The 16,732-nt window shown below is 36.5% G+C and overlaps 1 pseudogene; it reads right to left on the bottom strand.

Annotated features, from left to right (window-relative positions):
- Nucleotides 1-6,969: 6,969 nt before the first annotated feature.
- Nucleotides 6,970-10,532, bottom strand: LOC128092663 (40S ribosomal protein S8-like; annotated as a pseudogene).
- Between the last annotated feature and the right edge of the window lie 6,200 nt (nucleotides 10,533-16,732).

Below are 16,732 nucleotides of genomic sequence, written 5' to 3'. Positions count from 1 at the left end.
TTTTCATCAAATTTCTCAAATATTTCAATTGTTTTATTAGAAAATAATTATTTCCATGCAAGTACAAGTTGGTACATGCGATGTACATTATTCACAGACAACAGAAACACACTTTTCTATTGGTACAATTGTCTGTGATGTCAACGGGCAGCTGCTATTTGAGTTTATTTGATTTATTTTGAATTTTCATGAAATTTCTCAAATATTTCAATTGTTTTATTAGAAAATAATTATTTCCATGCAAGTACAAGTTGGTACATGCGATGTACATTATTCACAGACAACAGAAACACACTTTTCTATTGGTACAATTGTCTGTGATGTCAACGGGCAGCTGCTATTTGAGTTTATTTGATTTGTTTTGAATTTTCATCAAATTTCTCAAATATTTCAATTGTTTTATTAGAAAATAATTATTTCCATGCAAGTACAAGTTGGTACATGTGTTGTACATTGTTCACAGACAACAGAAACACACTTTTCTATTGATACAATTGTCGGTGATGTCAACGGGCAGCTGCTATTTGAGTTTATTTGATTTATTTTGAATTTTCATCAAATTTCTCAAATATTCGAATTGTTTTATTAGAAAATAATTATTTCCATGCAAGTACAAGTTGGTACATGTGTTGTACATTGTTCACAGACAACAGAAACACACTTTTCTATTGGTACAATGTCTGTGATGTCAACGGGCAGCTGCTATTTGAGTTTATTTGATTTATTTTGAATTTTCATCAAATTTCTCAAATATTTCAATTGTTTTATTAGAAAATAATTATTTCCATGCAAGTACAAGTTGGTACATGTGTTGTACATTGTTCACAGACAACAGAAACACACTTTTCTATTGGTACAATTGTCTATGATGTCAACGGGCAGCTGCTATTTGAGTTTATTTGATTTATTTTGAATTTTCATCAAATTTCTCAAAGATTCGAATTGTTTTATTAGAAAATAATTATTTCCATGCAAGTACAAGTTGGTACATGTGTTGTACATTGTTCACAGACAACAGAAACACACTTTTCTATTGGTACAATGTCTGTGATGTCAACGGGCAGCTGCTATTTGAGTTTATTTGATTTATTTTGAATTTTCATCAAATTTCTCAAATATTCGAATTGTTTTATTAGAAAATAATTATTTCCATGCAAGTACAAGTTGGTACATGTGTTGTACATTGTTCACAGACAACAGAAACACACTTTTCTATTGATACAATTGTCTGTGATGTCAACGGGCAGCTGCTATTTGAGTTTATTTGATTTATTTTGAATTTTCATCAAATTTCTCAAATATTTCAATTGTTTTATTAGAAAATAATTATTTCCATGCAAGTACAAGTTGGTACATGTGTTGTACATTGTTCACAGACAACAGAAACACACTTTTCTATTGATACAATGGTCTGTGATGTCAACGGGCAGCTGCTATTTGAGTTTATTTGATTTATTTTGAATTTTCATCAAATTTCTCAAATATTTCAATTGTTTTATTAGAAAATAATTATTTCCATGCAAGTACAAGTTGGTACATGCGATGTACATTATTCACAGACAACAGAAACACACTTTTCTATTGGTACAATTGTCTGTGACAACAACGGGCAGCTGCTATTTGAGTTTTTTAGATTTATTTTGAATTTTCATCAAATTTCTCAAATATTCGAATTGTTTTATTAGAAAATAATTATTTCCATGCAAGTACAAGTTGGTACATGTGTTGTACATTGTTCACAGACAACAGAAACACACTTTTCTATTGGTACAATGTCTGTGATGTCAACGGGCAGCTGCTATTTGAGTTTATTTGATTTATTTTGAATTTTCATCAAATTTCTCAAATATTTCAATTGTTTTATTAGAAAATAATTATTTCCATGCAAGTACAAGTTGGTACATGTGTTGTACATTGTTCACAGACAACAGAAACACACTTTTCTATTGGTACAATTGTCTATGATGTCAACGGGCAGCTGCTATTTGAGTTTATTTGATTTATTTTGAATTTTCATCAAATTTCTCAAAGATTCGAATTGTTTTATTAGAAAATAATTATTTCCATGCAAGTACAAGTTGGTACATGTGTTGTACATTGTTCACAGACAACAGAAACACACTTTTCTATTGGTACAATGTCTGTGATGTCAACGGGCAGCTGCTATTTGAGTTTATTTGATTTATTTTGAATTTTCATCAAATTTCTCAAATATTTCAATTGTTTTATTAGAAAATAATTATTTCCATGCAAGTACAAGTTGATACATGTGTTGTACATTGTTCACAGACAACAGAAACACACTTTTCTATTGGTACAATTGTCTGTGATGTCAACGGGCAGCTGCTATTTGAGTTTATTTGATTTATTTTGAATTTTCATCAAATTTCTCAAATATTCGAATTGTTTGATTAGAAAATAATTATTTCCATGCAAGTACAAGTTGGTACATGTGTTGTACATTGTTCACAGACAACAGAAACACACTTTTCTATTGGTACAATGTCTGTGATGTCAACGGGCAGCTGCTATTTGAGTTTATTTGATTTATTTTGAATTTTCATCAAATTTCTCAAATATTTCAATTGTTTTATTAGAAAATAATTATTTCCATGCAAGTACAAGTTGGTACATGTGTTGTACATTGTTCACAGACAACAGAATCACACTTTTCTATTGATACAATTGTCTGTGATGTCAACGGGCAGCTGCTATTTGAGTTTATTTGATTTATTTTGAATTTTCATCAAATTTCTCAAATATTCGAATTGTTTTATTAGAAAATAATTATTTCCATGCAAGTACAAGTTGGTACATGTGTTGTACATTGTTCACAGACAACAGAAACACACTTTTCTATTGGTACAATGTCTGTGATAACAACGGGCAGCTGCTATTTGAGTTTTTTAGATTTATTTTGAATTTTCATCAAATTTCTCAAATATTCGAATTGTTTTATTAGGAAATAATTATTTCCATGCAAGTACAAGTTGGTACATGCGATGTACATTATTCACAGACAACATAAACACACTTTTCTATTGGTACAATTGTCTGTGATGTCAACGGGCAGCTGCTATTTGAGTTTATTTGATTTATTTTGAATTTTCATGAAATTTCTCAAATATTTCAATTGTTTGATTAGAAAATAATTATTTCCATGCAAGTACAAGTTGATACATGTGTTGTACATTGTTCACAGACAACAGAAACACACTTTTCTATTGATACAATGGTCTGTGATGTCAACGGGCAGCTGCTATTTGAGTTTATTTGATTTATTTTGAATTTTCATCAAATTTCTCAAATATTTCAATTGTTTTATTAGAAAATAATTATTTCCATGCAAGTACAAGTTGGTACATGTGTTGTACATTGTTCACAGACAACAGAAACACACTTTTCTATTGGTACAATTGTCTGTGATAACAACGGGCAGCTGCTATTTGAGTTTTTTAGATTTATTTTGAATTTTCATCAAATTTCTCAAATATTCGAATTGTTTTATTAGAAAATAATTATTTCCATGCAAGTACAAGTTGGTACATGTGTTGTACATTGTTCACAGACAACAGAAACACACTTTTCTATTGGTACAATGTCTGTGATGTCAACGGGCAGCTGCTATTTGAGTTTATTTGATTTATTTTGAATTTTCATCAAATTTCTCAAATATTTCAATTGTTTTATTAGAAAATAATTATTTCCATGCAAGTACAAGTTGGTACATGTGTTGTACATTGTTCACAGACAACAGAATCACACTTTTCTATTGGTACAATTGTCTGTGATGTCAACGGGCAGCTGCTATTTGAGTTTATTTGATTTATTTTGAATTTTCATCAAATTTCTCAAATATTCGAATTGTTTTATTAGAAAATAATTATTTCCATGCAAGTACAAGTTGGTACATGTGTTGTACATTGTTCACAGACAACAGAAACACACTTTTCTATTGATACAATTGTCTGTGATGACAGCGGGCAACTTTTATTTTAGTTTTGTTGATTATTTTATATTTCTTTCAACTTTTGCAAGTTTTAAATTTATTGTTTTATAAATCCGTATTTGTATGTATGCGCATATTGATTTATGTTCAAGTACTTGCAAAAGCATTAGAAAAAACATTATCTCTTTTAGTTTTTATTGTAATACATGTTGGTTTTATTATTATTCAGTGTAATTTCATTTTAAAGGAGGCGCATGGTACTTTATACTCAAAAAATCGATAAATTGTTCCACAGTTGGCCTAAATCAACTTAAGTATGGACTTTTTATACTCAAACTTACTTAAAATTTACCAAGGAACACGATCCCGTTGTCAAAATCAATATATAAAGTACTTCAAAAGTTAAGTATAAAGGGAAGTACTACTTATAAGAAGTTTAGGTAAAATCTGAACACAGATTCGTTAGGTACATCGATGGTACATCACTTTTCTGTAATAAAGAAGTTGATTTGGTGACGTTTTCTAAAAAACAGCTATCTTTCCAGCAGGGCAAGGCTACTTATCGAACCTTTGAAGTACATCAAAAATCCTTAAAGGTACACATATGTACCACTTTGGTACATGCTAAAACCATGTTCGGATTTTTGATTTGGCCAGATTGCCCTGCTGGATGGATTGACATCTAGAATTCTTCTATAAGTTAAGTGTGGCTAATGAAAAATCGTTGAGATCCAGAATTTCAACATTTCAAGAAATTTTTTTTGGAAAATGTTTTAAGCTTCCGTATAGTTAACCTGCAATCATTTTTTTCAAAAAAAGCGAAACAACATTTATTTATTTCATCGAAAATTCACTAAAATTCAAATTATTTTTAATAAACCCAAACATGCTCAAATGATTTTAAATGCAAAGGAATGCATATTTAATTAATGCTCTTAAATTTATTTTTTTTTTAAGTTTTTTGAAAATATATTTTTGCTCCTGGTTTTTCGAGTCAATTTTTAAATAATGGTGGAGGGGTGGGTTGATCGACGAAAGCTTTGTAAAATATTTGCTGCAAACTTGATCCTCCGATTTCCACATTTTGTCTGCCTGAATCAGTTGATAGTCAATCAGATTCGTTATCTAACTGTAATGAGTTCGAATCCCTAATGAAGTGCAATGTAAGATTGAGGGTGACTTGCAAATTAATAAAGAAAACTTTTTTTTTTGCATCTATTACAGAATTCTACCTAAGGCAAACTTGAACGTCTTTTTGATATTTCTAAAAATGTTTGATGAAAGTTTTGACGACATTTACTAGTTTCACTCACATTGAAACGTGTGAAATTGTTTTAATTATACAATATTTTGAACATATTATTTGTATCCTAAAGTGGGGATCAAAATATTGATAAATCATAAGTTTTTTTTATTAGCAAAAAAATAAAAAAGATTAGCATATAAAAGCTTAAAATAAACCATAATTTTGAAAAAGTATAAAATCACTTTACAAGTGGTCAACGGGCCATTTTACATGATCATTCAAAATGGGTATCTTTCAATTTCATGAAGTTTGATATGTCGGATGATAGGATTTCTCTCATATTCTGGAAGTGTCCCCAAGAGGCCACCGGTAACCGGTTCCAGAATGGCCAGAATGGATCAGTGAACAACGGCATGACCGTAGATTGACATAACTATCAATTTCATGAAGTTTGATATGTCGGATGATAGGATTTCTCTCATATTCCGGAAGTGTCCCCAAGGGGCTACCGGTAACCTGTTCCAGATTAGCCAGAATGGGTCAGTGAACAACGGCATGACCGTAGATTGACATATCTTTCAATTTCATGAAGTTTGATATGTCGGATTACAGGGTTTCTCTCATATTCCGGAAGTGTCCCCAAGGGGCCACCTGTAACCGGTTCCAGATTGGCCAGAATGGGTCAGCAAACATCGGCATGACCGTAGATTTACATATCTTTCAATTCCATAAAGTTTAATATCCAACATGACAAGGTTTCATAAAAATAATCAAGTTGGCCATTTTTCTGGTATCCGTTTCCATGTTAACTGGCCATTTGGCCAATAAGCATCCAAAGTGGTTCTGGAAGGCGCCTTCTGTTTTTGTAGTATGTTTTTTGTATCAATAAAAAAAATATAATTTAAAATGGTGAAAGCTTTTATGTTTTCTTCAAACAATGATTTCGAATCATTTTCATGAAACTGCCATACAGCAACCACCGATAAGGTTGCCGGGTAGTAAATTGCTAACCCAATTTAGCAACGACCGGTGTGGGACCGAGTGACTAAACTAAAATAGAAGCGTTACGGGTTAATAAAATAGCAACAATTTCCGCAACGCACCGGTAATGATGCTCTAAGAGCATCTCCACCGGTGCGCACATAAATGAGTGACTATTTTGTTCACCCACAGCGCTACTATTTTAGTTTAGTCACCCTTCCCACACCGGTCGTTGATAAAACGGGTTGGTAATATAGTCACTGCCAACCCCACCGGGGGTGAGTATCAGCTTATTTTGACGTTTCGAAATAAAATTTGTTTCAGTTTATTGGCATGACCAATTTGCCAAAATCTTCAAAGCCAGTAGTAATTATTTCCAAAAAAACTAGATTGGCCGCAACCTGGATTGGTCCGGGTTCCCCGGGGAATATTCCGTTGGAGCGACATTGGCAGCACCGTATGAATATGTGCAATATTAGTGTCAAACTTCACGATTTTCAAAATCACATATGAAAATTACGAAAACTGACATTTTAAACGGACTGGCCGGAACCCGGATGGTTCCGGGTTTCCCGGGGGATGTTCCGTTGGAGGGACATTGGCGGCTCCGATGAATATGGGCAATATTGGTGTCGAACTTCACGATTTTCAAAATCACATATGGAAATTACGAAAATGGACATTGTGAGTGGACTGGCCACAATCTGAATTGGTCCGGGTTCCCCCGGGGATGTTCCGTTGAGCGGATATTGGCGGCACCGTATGAATATGGGCAATATTTCATAATTTTCACATGTGCTTTTGAAAATCGTGAAGTTCGACACCAATTTTGCCCACAAAATACGCTGCCATAAATGTCCCCTCAACGGAACATCCGATTCGGGTTGTGGCCAGTCCGTTTAAAATTTCCATTTTCGTAATTTCCATATGTGATTTTGAAAATCGTGAAGTTTGACACCAATATTGCCCATATTCATACGGTGCCGCCAATATCCGCTCAAAGGAACATCCCCGGGGGAACCCGGACCATTTCGGATTGTGGCCAGTCCACTCACAATGTCCATTTTCGTAATTTTCACATGTGATTTTGAAAATCGTGAAGTTTGACACCAATATTGCTCATATTCATACGGTGCCGCCAATATCCGCTCAACGGAACATCCCCGGGGGAACCCGGACCATTTCGGATTGTGGCCAGTCCACTCACAATGTCCATTTTCGTAATTTCCATATGTGATTTTGAAAATCGTGAAGTTTGACACCAATATTGCCCATATTCATACGGTGCCGCCAATATCCGCTCAACGGAACATCCCCGGGGGAACCCGGACCAATTCGGATTGTGGCCAGTCCACTCACTATGTCCATTTTCGTAATTTTCACATGTGATTTTGAAAATCGTGAAGTTTGACACCAAAATTGCCCATATTCATACGGTGCCGCCAATGTCCGCTTAACGAAACATCCTCGCGGAAACCCGGAACCATCCGGGTTGTGGCCAGTCCACTAAAAATGTCCATTTTCGAAATGTTCATATGCGATTTAAAAAATCGTGAAGTTTGACACCAACACTGTCCATATTCATAGGTACCGCCAATATCCTTTCAACGGAACATCCCCCGGGGAACCTGGGCCAATCCGGGTTGTGGCCAGTACAATGAAAATGTCCATCATCAATGTCCAGTTCCGTGGAACCATAAAAAGTTCATTTAAAAAAAAAATGATTTTTCTTTCACTTCAAGCAGATGTCAAATATTTGTGCGCGCTACTAGCGGGCGACTAAATTTGGTCACCCGCTGTTCACCGAGAGTCGAGCCATAGACTAATAAAAGACTACACAGTGGGATCTGAACCATGACTCAACCTTTTTATGACCCCTCGGCATGGCCGGTTCACTGTCAAAAATGACAGATCAAAATGTCAGAAACTGGCTACACTGGTGATTTTCTGACGTTTCTTTTTTTCTTTTTGTTTTGATTCTTGAATTTTAACAAACACACACATTCGTTTTATGGGAGGGTGATTTTGCCATCCAAGAGAACCGGAACGACCGACAACTTAGTCGCCGTCCGGTTAAGGTCCGGGTTATGGCCATGAAGTTTTCTTCAAAATTTACAATTAATTTCCGTTCATTTTCACCTCAAGTCACTGATAGAACCATTGGCCACTTACGGCATCGGTTTCGGATTAATCAGCAGTTGCCGGATCATGTCATGTAACGTCTCCTGGGACATCCGACTACCGGAAGCAAAAGGAATCAAGTCGAGACTGACCGCGGTGGCGGTAAGCGTGATAACGGTGATTACTACCGGTACCGTACCGGACATGTCGGTTAAATCGAACATAATTGAACCGATAGGTGCCGGGGTTAATTATACAGACGCAAACCCTATCCGACTCGGACAGATCTGGACATGCTGGCGGAATAAGCGCCAAAATGGGCCAATTGCGAGGAATATGGCGAAATAAATCAGCGCATACCCGGCGGTGAACGAAAGAAGAAGAAAGAATGACCCCGGCGATTCCGATCAAGACATTTTTCTTAATCGTCGTTGGACTTCGACAAGTCACGACTAAATATTACCGGAGGTGGAAACCTCGAATCGCGTGCGAGCAAGCTGGTTATCGGCATCGGATCGCTTAGCTTGCTTTTCACTTTTGTAATAAAATAACAAATCATTTTCAAATTTTATTTCATACATTTTAACACATCATCTATTGAATGGATTTCTTTCAGAACGGTGTCTGAATTTAAAATGTATTGCATAGTATTTGATTGCATTCTAACTCAATTTATTCGACCATAGAGATTCTTCACATTTTGGTTCACTAATACTTTTGGTTTGATTTGCTTTTCCCTAACACATCCTATCGTAGCTTTCGTGGTTGATTCGTATAGTGAGCAGATTGTAGCGATCGGAGTTCCCGAAACTGCTCCCCGTGTACACAAGATGTCCTCCTTCCGCTTCTATTCGCTGATCCATCGCCCGCGCAGCCCAGAACAGACCGTCCCGTTGAATGATGTCCTACAGATTGTCAACACTTTCATGCGTGGACATCAACCAGCACTTCTCGTTTTGCTGGAACGATCTGCACTACGTCAGGCCGAGGTCCAGCTGCAGCCGCCACGCCAGGCCAAGGCGACCCGGACTTTACCAAATTTGGCGATGACTAGACCTGTGTTGGATTCGCCACGCTCGAAATTCCGCTGAGCTGTTCCTGGTTAACCTTCGTCTTAACCGGCGCGTACGGCTTCTGCACATGTTCGACGATCCGAAGGACAAGACCATCACGAAAGGCAGGACCATCGGCACGGCCAATCTGTCCAGGTCGGGAAGCGATGACGGCCAGCAGACGTCTAGCGTTAAACTACTACTCCTGGTCGGAATCGATCTTGTTAGTCTTCTGACGCTTGGCGTACTTCTTGAGCAGATGCTTGCTGTCCTTTTGGCTAACACATCCTCCTAGCTGGCCTTCAGGTCACGTTTCTTGTCCAGCGGCTGCAGGTAGTGGTTCTCGTACCACTGATGAAACGGCGCGGCATCGATCACGACGTGCCTAGCGTGCATCCCTCCGAAGCCCAGGCAAAGTTGCTGGCGTCCAGACGGTGCGCACAGACCTTCCTGTTTCCACAGCGGTTCGCACTTTTGGATCTTGGATTTGGCGGCCGGGCGACCAACTTGTACTTCCTTTTCTTGCGGACGGCGGCCTTTTGCCCGCCTATTCTGCCGTTCTACGCATAATTGTCCCATGTCAGTTTTGGACGATTTTGACTTTATGACATTTTTAAGTTTAGTTTGATGTGTACTTTAAGAAAAAACACATAAAATCTGGTACTTTGTTCGGAAACTCATCAAAAACAACACCAAGTCTGTTTGTCCCATCGTTAAACTTCTACGCATAATTGTCCCACCAAGTATTTTCTTACACGGAATCGTTGGTTTTATTAAGCATTATGTCTTGTTTACCTGTTGTATAGTAAGAGAATCACAAATAAGGGTGATAAACTGCTAACTGGGGCGATAAGGAACCCACGGGACAATTATGCGTAGAAACACAGAAATCGGTCGAAAAATTTCAATCGCGTTTTTCTCAGTTGCACTTTTTTGAACATGGGACAATTATGCGTAGAACGGCAGTATTGTGATAGCTATTTTACACTTGATTTTTGGAGATGATAACAGCCTGACGAAATGGTGAACCTAAAAGTAACAATTGTTTTTAAAACAACACAAATTTCCATCAAGAATCTGTTCTCACTCTTTCACTCCAGCGACATAACTTTCTATATGTTGGGAACTTCCGTTGCACCCTGCTAGATGTAAAGCCGCGAACCTGACTGACTGACACAGTCATGTCTCCTGGTGCACTTCAACTCCAACAACCTGCACCGGTTTCAAAACGATTGCTTGAAGGTGTGATGCTAATAATTAATTTTACGAAATTATAAGCAGAAGTTGGCAAAAAAAAATTCCACCCGTCAACAGATTTGCCAAAATAAAAACATAAAAAAACTCGTTTCACGCGCGCAAATCAGCGCACAAAGCAAAATCGAAAATAACAGTGCGGCCAAGAAAATCTGTCATACGGGGGGCGAGCCGATGCGGTACAACGTGGGTTCACGCGGTTCACAGCTTATGAGTCATATTTTTTTGAAAAAAATGTTCTGAGTGCTTAGTCTTTAATTAGTCTATGGTCGAGCTGCTATTTTATGAGCGCGTTTGTGAGCGACCGGTGTGGGGATGAGTGATGGTGGAGCGCTTCCAAATCCTTACTGCGCGCGCCCGGTGGAGATGGTCTAAGTAAGGACATTAGTTTTCAGGGTACTTAAAAGCTTGAAATTTAGAAATGTGTTTGTTTATGTATGTTTTTACATAAACAAATTAAACATACACGCAGAAAAATAAGGCATATTTGAATCAACAAAACATTTTGTTGATTTGAAAATCTAGATTTTTGTTGAATCAACGCTAAACGTCAAAGCAACTTTTTCAAAACAACAAATGATTTTTGTGGAATTGAGAAAATCAAGGTTTGTTTCAACGCAAAATCGGCGTTGATTATATTCAACAAAATTTTTGTTGAAACAAACCTCGTACAGGCTGATTCTACAAAACATTTTTCTGCGTGTATGATCTGATGAGTGAAAGCATAGTTGAAACAGCTGTCCCTATTCAATCTGTATGTGCAGATTTGCCTGAGATGACTGTACATTTGGCTCAAATACAATCCTGCACAAATAATCACGAATTAAGCAAACAAACGTGTTCATGGAAACGTGAACAAATTCATGAAATCATGGTACAAAAATCATGAAATCATAAAGTTGTGAACTAGTTCACGACGCTGTGATCTGTGTTTAAAGACGATAAGTTGCGTTACTTTTTCAAAGTCGACCAGTAACGCTTGGAAACAAATTTTCAAAGAGATCATCGAAGAAATTTGATTTACAAATCAATGTTGTAGTTTTGTAAGTGGATTTTCGACGTTCGGCTTCTGGGGGTGGGTAGTTCTGGTATGTTTTGTGATGGGCCATTTCCCACAAGGACTCATGCATGTTTTTTTTTTGGGAGGAGGGATGAAATTTAGTATGGAGAAAAGCAACAAAGGGGGGGGGGGGGGTAGGGGGATCAAATTCAAGAACATTCCAAGTTTTTCAAGTAATTCAAGTTATTCGAGTAATTAAAGTAATTCTACATGCACACTCATTTTTGGTTTTAGAGCTCGGCAGAATTCTGCCGAAAACAGAACAACTGATTTCTTCGGCAGAAAAATGCCGAACTTCGGCAAATTAACTGTCATTTTTCACCGAGTAATCGGCACAATGACTCACATTTTGCCGAGATTCGGCATATTTTTCTGCCGAGCGATAAGTTGTTCTGATTTCGGCAGAATTCTGCCGAAGTTCGGCATAAAAATCTGAGTGTGTGTAATTCATGTAATTCAAGAAATTCAAGTAAGGAATAAATTCAAGAAATTCAAAAAATTCAAGAAATTCAAGAAATTCAAGAAATTCAAGAAATTCAAGAAATTCAAGAAATTCAAGAAATTCAAGAAATTCAAGAAATTCAAGAAGTTCAAGAAATTCAAGAAATTCTAGAAATTCTAGAAATTCAAGAAATTCAAGAAATTCAAGAAATTCAAGAGGACGTTGGCATCACTTGTAACGGTCATAGTATTTAATTTGATGAATTTTGATATGTCACATGACATGGTTCCTTGCAAATTCCAAAGTGTCCCCAAGTGGCCATCGGTTACCGGTGACCCGTTCCGAAGTGGCCAGGTTGGACCAGAGGACGTTGGCATCACTTGTAACGGTCATAGTTTTTAATTTGACTAATTTTGATATGTCACATGACATGATTCCTTGCAAATTCCGAAGTGTTCCTAAGTGGCCACCGGTTACCGGTAACCCGTTCCGGAGAGACCAGGTTGGACCAGGTTCCGTCGGCATTGCTCCAATAAAGCAGGTTCTCAGTATCTTTCATCTGCGGCCAAAAAATCCAAAATCGGTTAAATTATCTAATTTTGGTATGCGAATAACTGATTGCAGATAAATATATGCGTACCCGGGCCAAAATTAAATAGTTCATCCCGTAATAATAGAATGATACCCTGCAACTGTCACTTTTCCATTAAATGATTTCTGAACGTTCTTCGCCTCTGTTTCAAAGCTGTGGCCACAAAATTCCCCCGAAGAAAAAATTCATGCTTTTTGTTCGCATGAGCGTGAACAAATGCATGATTTGTTTCCTAATACCATGAACGAAGTTTATGATTACAGGAACAGGATAAACGTAACCAGACCTGGCGTTACGGGTTTTCGTGAACAAACGTTTATGGAAATCGATTGCAATCATGCATTTGTTCACGGTGCAAAATCTTATCATAAAATTTGCTTTGTTTCCTATTTTCATGGTACGTTGTTCACGTTTACGCGAACGGACTTTTTTGCGTGTGCTTTGTTTTGCCTGTAAATAAGGCTCATTTCTGAAGTCTGAGCTTTGGTTATTTTTATCTGAAAATGGTTGCGTAATGATAAGTGGTTGCGAACACGGTCAAAATTCAAAATTAATAGTAAGTTTCTCAAAAACCCTAAAAATTACCCTTGAAAAACAATTTTTTGAAATGTTTATCAAAATCCAATAGAAAGCCCTCACGATTACCTTTCCAACGATATATAACTTTTTGATGTTTGGTAATGTATTTTGGGATATATCATTTCTCCAAATTAGGGCATTTTTTTCGAAAAAAAACCATTGTTCAAAACAAGTTTTTCTTTACAGGTGGCTAATGGCTGACATTTTCATTGGTTCGGAGGTTGTTTTTATGGTTTTTTGGTGCGCCGAATCGAATGAGAACATTGCCGTAATGATTTGAGAACATGTGCATGTGGACGGTTTCAGCGATAATTGCTCATTTTCTGTATTTCACGTATTTTTTTTATTTTTTTAAGTTCTAGCTGATCAAACTTCTCAAATGTTTTAGTAACACAATAGTTTTTATCATTTTTATGCATATGTTGGCATCGTCGCTATGTTTTGCAATATAGATCTAACAAAAATATTTTTTTTCCAGATTTTACACATTTTTGTGGTTTTTTTTTTTAAGTATTTATCAAGTTTAAAAAAAAAGAATCGTGATTCTATGTTTGTAAATACTAGTAACAACAAGTAACAACTCAAAAAATAAAATGTATAGGTTGTCGCGATATATTTAAAGTTCCAATAAAAACATTACTTTTTATGGCTTTTTTCTGAAGTTTTACGTAGTTTTTTATTTTTATTTTTTCGGAAAACAGTTCAAATTATATGATCTAGTAATGTTCCTGACATTACTACGATTATTTTGATATATAATGGTAAGGGTTTTCCTAATGCTTTGCTGAAGTTATTATACTTTTACTGCACAGTAAACAAATTTACGACTGCGCGGCATTTGGTCGTAGTAATTAGCGGATTGATCAAATCGAAATCTAAAAAGTTCTAGGCTCATCTAGACATCCCTGAATCACTTGAAAAAAGAATCGTGTCGATTTGCTGAGCTGTGCCCGAGAACCAGCAAGTTGAATTTAGCGTTCCAACTTTTTATGAGCATTAATCTTTTTAGTGTTAAGCCATTAAGTCTCAGCAACCAGAGGTCCAATTTTCAATGTTACATATACAATTTCATAGCAAATTTTCTGAAATTATCAAAACAAAATATTTTTAGAAGTTATCACTCATGTTCACTATTTTTAAAAATCGAAAAACTGCAATATTCCACTAAAATCAAATTTGCGTTGATTATATCTTGAAGAAAGAACCCTTCCAAAAATTGGCAAAGTACTTTTCGATTGCAAATTATATTTTACATGAAAAACATTTGGTCAAATTTTATTTCTTGATAAACTATCCTAGCAGAGCTGGTTCTGCAAGAATTCTGCTCGAATTGTGAAAAATATCTACTAGACTGCTGTAAGAACATCCAACTCTGTTAGAACTCTGCTAGAACGTCGTTACTGGGTCTCTATATTAAACATCAAAATAACACTCACTGAAACCAAATCTTGACTTTTTTTTTATAAGGTCCTATAAACAAATGTAAACATTGAGTGTATCCCGCTTACTCCGATGGACTTTGACATAAGGTGTGAAAGGGATACACTCAATGTTTACATTTGTTTATAGGACCTTATCAAAAAAAAGTCAAGAAATGTACCTACATGAATCATGTGGCAAATTAAAAAAAAGAACAAAAAATAAAGTGTTTGCTAGATTCGAGCTCTCTACCACCTTTTCTTAGAATACTTCCTATGGGTAGATTTCCTAAAAGTATATATCTCTGGTTAGTTTGCAATACGTCGTTATCGCCATCGCGACCTCCGACACTTATTTGATTTTTTCTCTGAAAAAAAATCAATTTTCAATGGTTTTAAGTAAATAGCATTTAATGGACGTGTAGATGAACAATTTCGGACATTTTTGAATTTGAAAAAAACGAAAAAAAAAAAAAAAAAAAAAACGAAACTATTGGCACTACGCCCCCCGGGGCATGGCCTTCCTCTAACGTGGGATTTCTGCTCCAGCGCCTCTGACGAGACAGGAGAAACCGGGACCGACGTTTTACTTCACCATCCGATAGAAGCTCAGTGGATAAGGCGGGAATCGAACCCGCGTCTCATAGCATCATCGGGATCGGCAGCCGAAGCCGCTACCCCTGCGCCACGAGACCCACATATAATTTTTGAATTTGATAACTTGTAAATTGATCGAAAAACGATCGTAAAACGGCTTTGTTTACAACTGGCGCTTAGGACCTTTTGAAAACTAATCCGAGATGTATCTATTAATTAATTTTTCTTTTGAATAACAGCGCTCAAATATTTTTTTATGTTTCAACTCAATATCAATGTTTTTTTTCTTAGACGGTACAAACCGATCGAGGTTTACAACAACATTTCGCTTTTCTGGTAAAACAAAAGTGAAAAATACCTACAGTCAATTCTTCCATTATATTAAATCTAAATGTGTTAATGGAATTGACAAAATAAACTAACCTTTTTGCGTAAAGAAGGCATTAAAAGTATTTTAATAACACAACTACACTGAACCACTGAAGTTTTACCGATCTGTGATGCTGTGTTACAAATTTAATCCCGACAAACTAAAATATAGTTTCTTTTGTGATTGAGTCGTCATACAGGATGAGGTGACAGTTGAAAAGAAAGAGCTATGTTTTATCCATAAAATACTCTACGGTGCACAACGCTTTGAAACAAGTTATGATCCGGCTCACGCAGAACTCAGATTTTTCTTTGCAGAGTACAGCATTGTGTGCCCGTCTTTGCAGCACTTACATTAGTTTTGATAAGCTAGAACTTCTGTAAAACGAGCAGCAGTAAACTTGACAGCAGTGTGGTGAATGAAATGTTTCGTCTTCAAATGACCAAATTGGTCAGAATTTGATATCATAGGTACCAATTCAAGGTATTGTTTTTTTTTTTAGACCGGCCCGTGGCTTAATGGCTACGGCTCGCGTCTCATAAGCGGAAGGTTCCGGGTTCGATTCCCGACCGGTCTCTTTGAAATTATTTGACTATAATTGAACTTTGAATATGAACAAAAAACGCATGGAATCAGGTGGGATTCGAACTCACACCTTTGGATTGGTAGTCAGATGCTCTAGCCACTCGGCCACCGAGGGGTTGACACCCCTTGAGTGAATTAATCCGTAGTGGTGAAATAATGTCACAAGGTCATTTACTATATCAGCAATTCCCCACGAAAACAGCATGGAAAAAAACAAAAGTGCTCGGATCGGGCTCAAAATTTTTCTGGGGGTTCCCTGGCCGTAATAATTAGACCCGTATTTTTTTGTTTGGCCATTAGGGTGACCTACGCCGTGTTAGGGTGGTCTAAAAAATGGCCATTTTCGTCGATTTTCGCAAAAACCACTTTTTTCGAAAAATCATAACTCCTCGCCATTTGAACCGATTTCAATTGTCTTATACGCAAATGAAAGGTGATAAGTTGGCCTTTCAAAGAAAAATAATAAGAAGTTTCAAAAATCTAGCC

Source organism: Culex pipiens, chromosome 2, assembly GCF_016801865.2.
Source record: "Culex pipiens pallens isolate TS chromosome 2, TS_CPP_V2, whole genome shotgun sequence".
Lineage (NCBI taxonomy): Eukaryota > Metazoa > Arthropoda > Insecta > Diptera > Culicidae > Culex > Culex pipiens.
The sequence above is the reverse complement of the archived record's forward strand: the minus strand, read 5'-3'. Positions and strand labels throughout refer to the sequence as shown.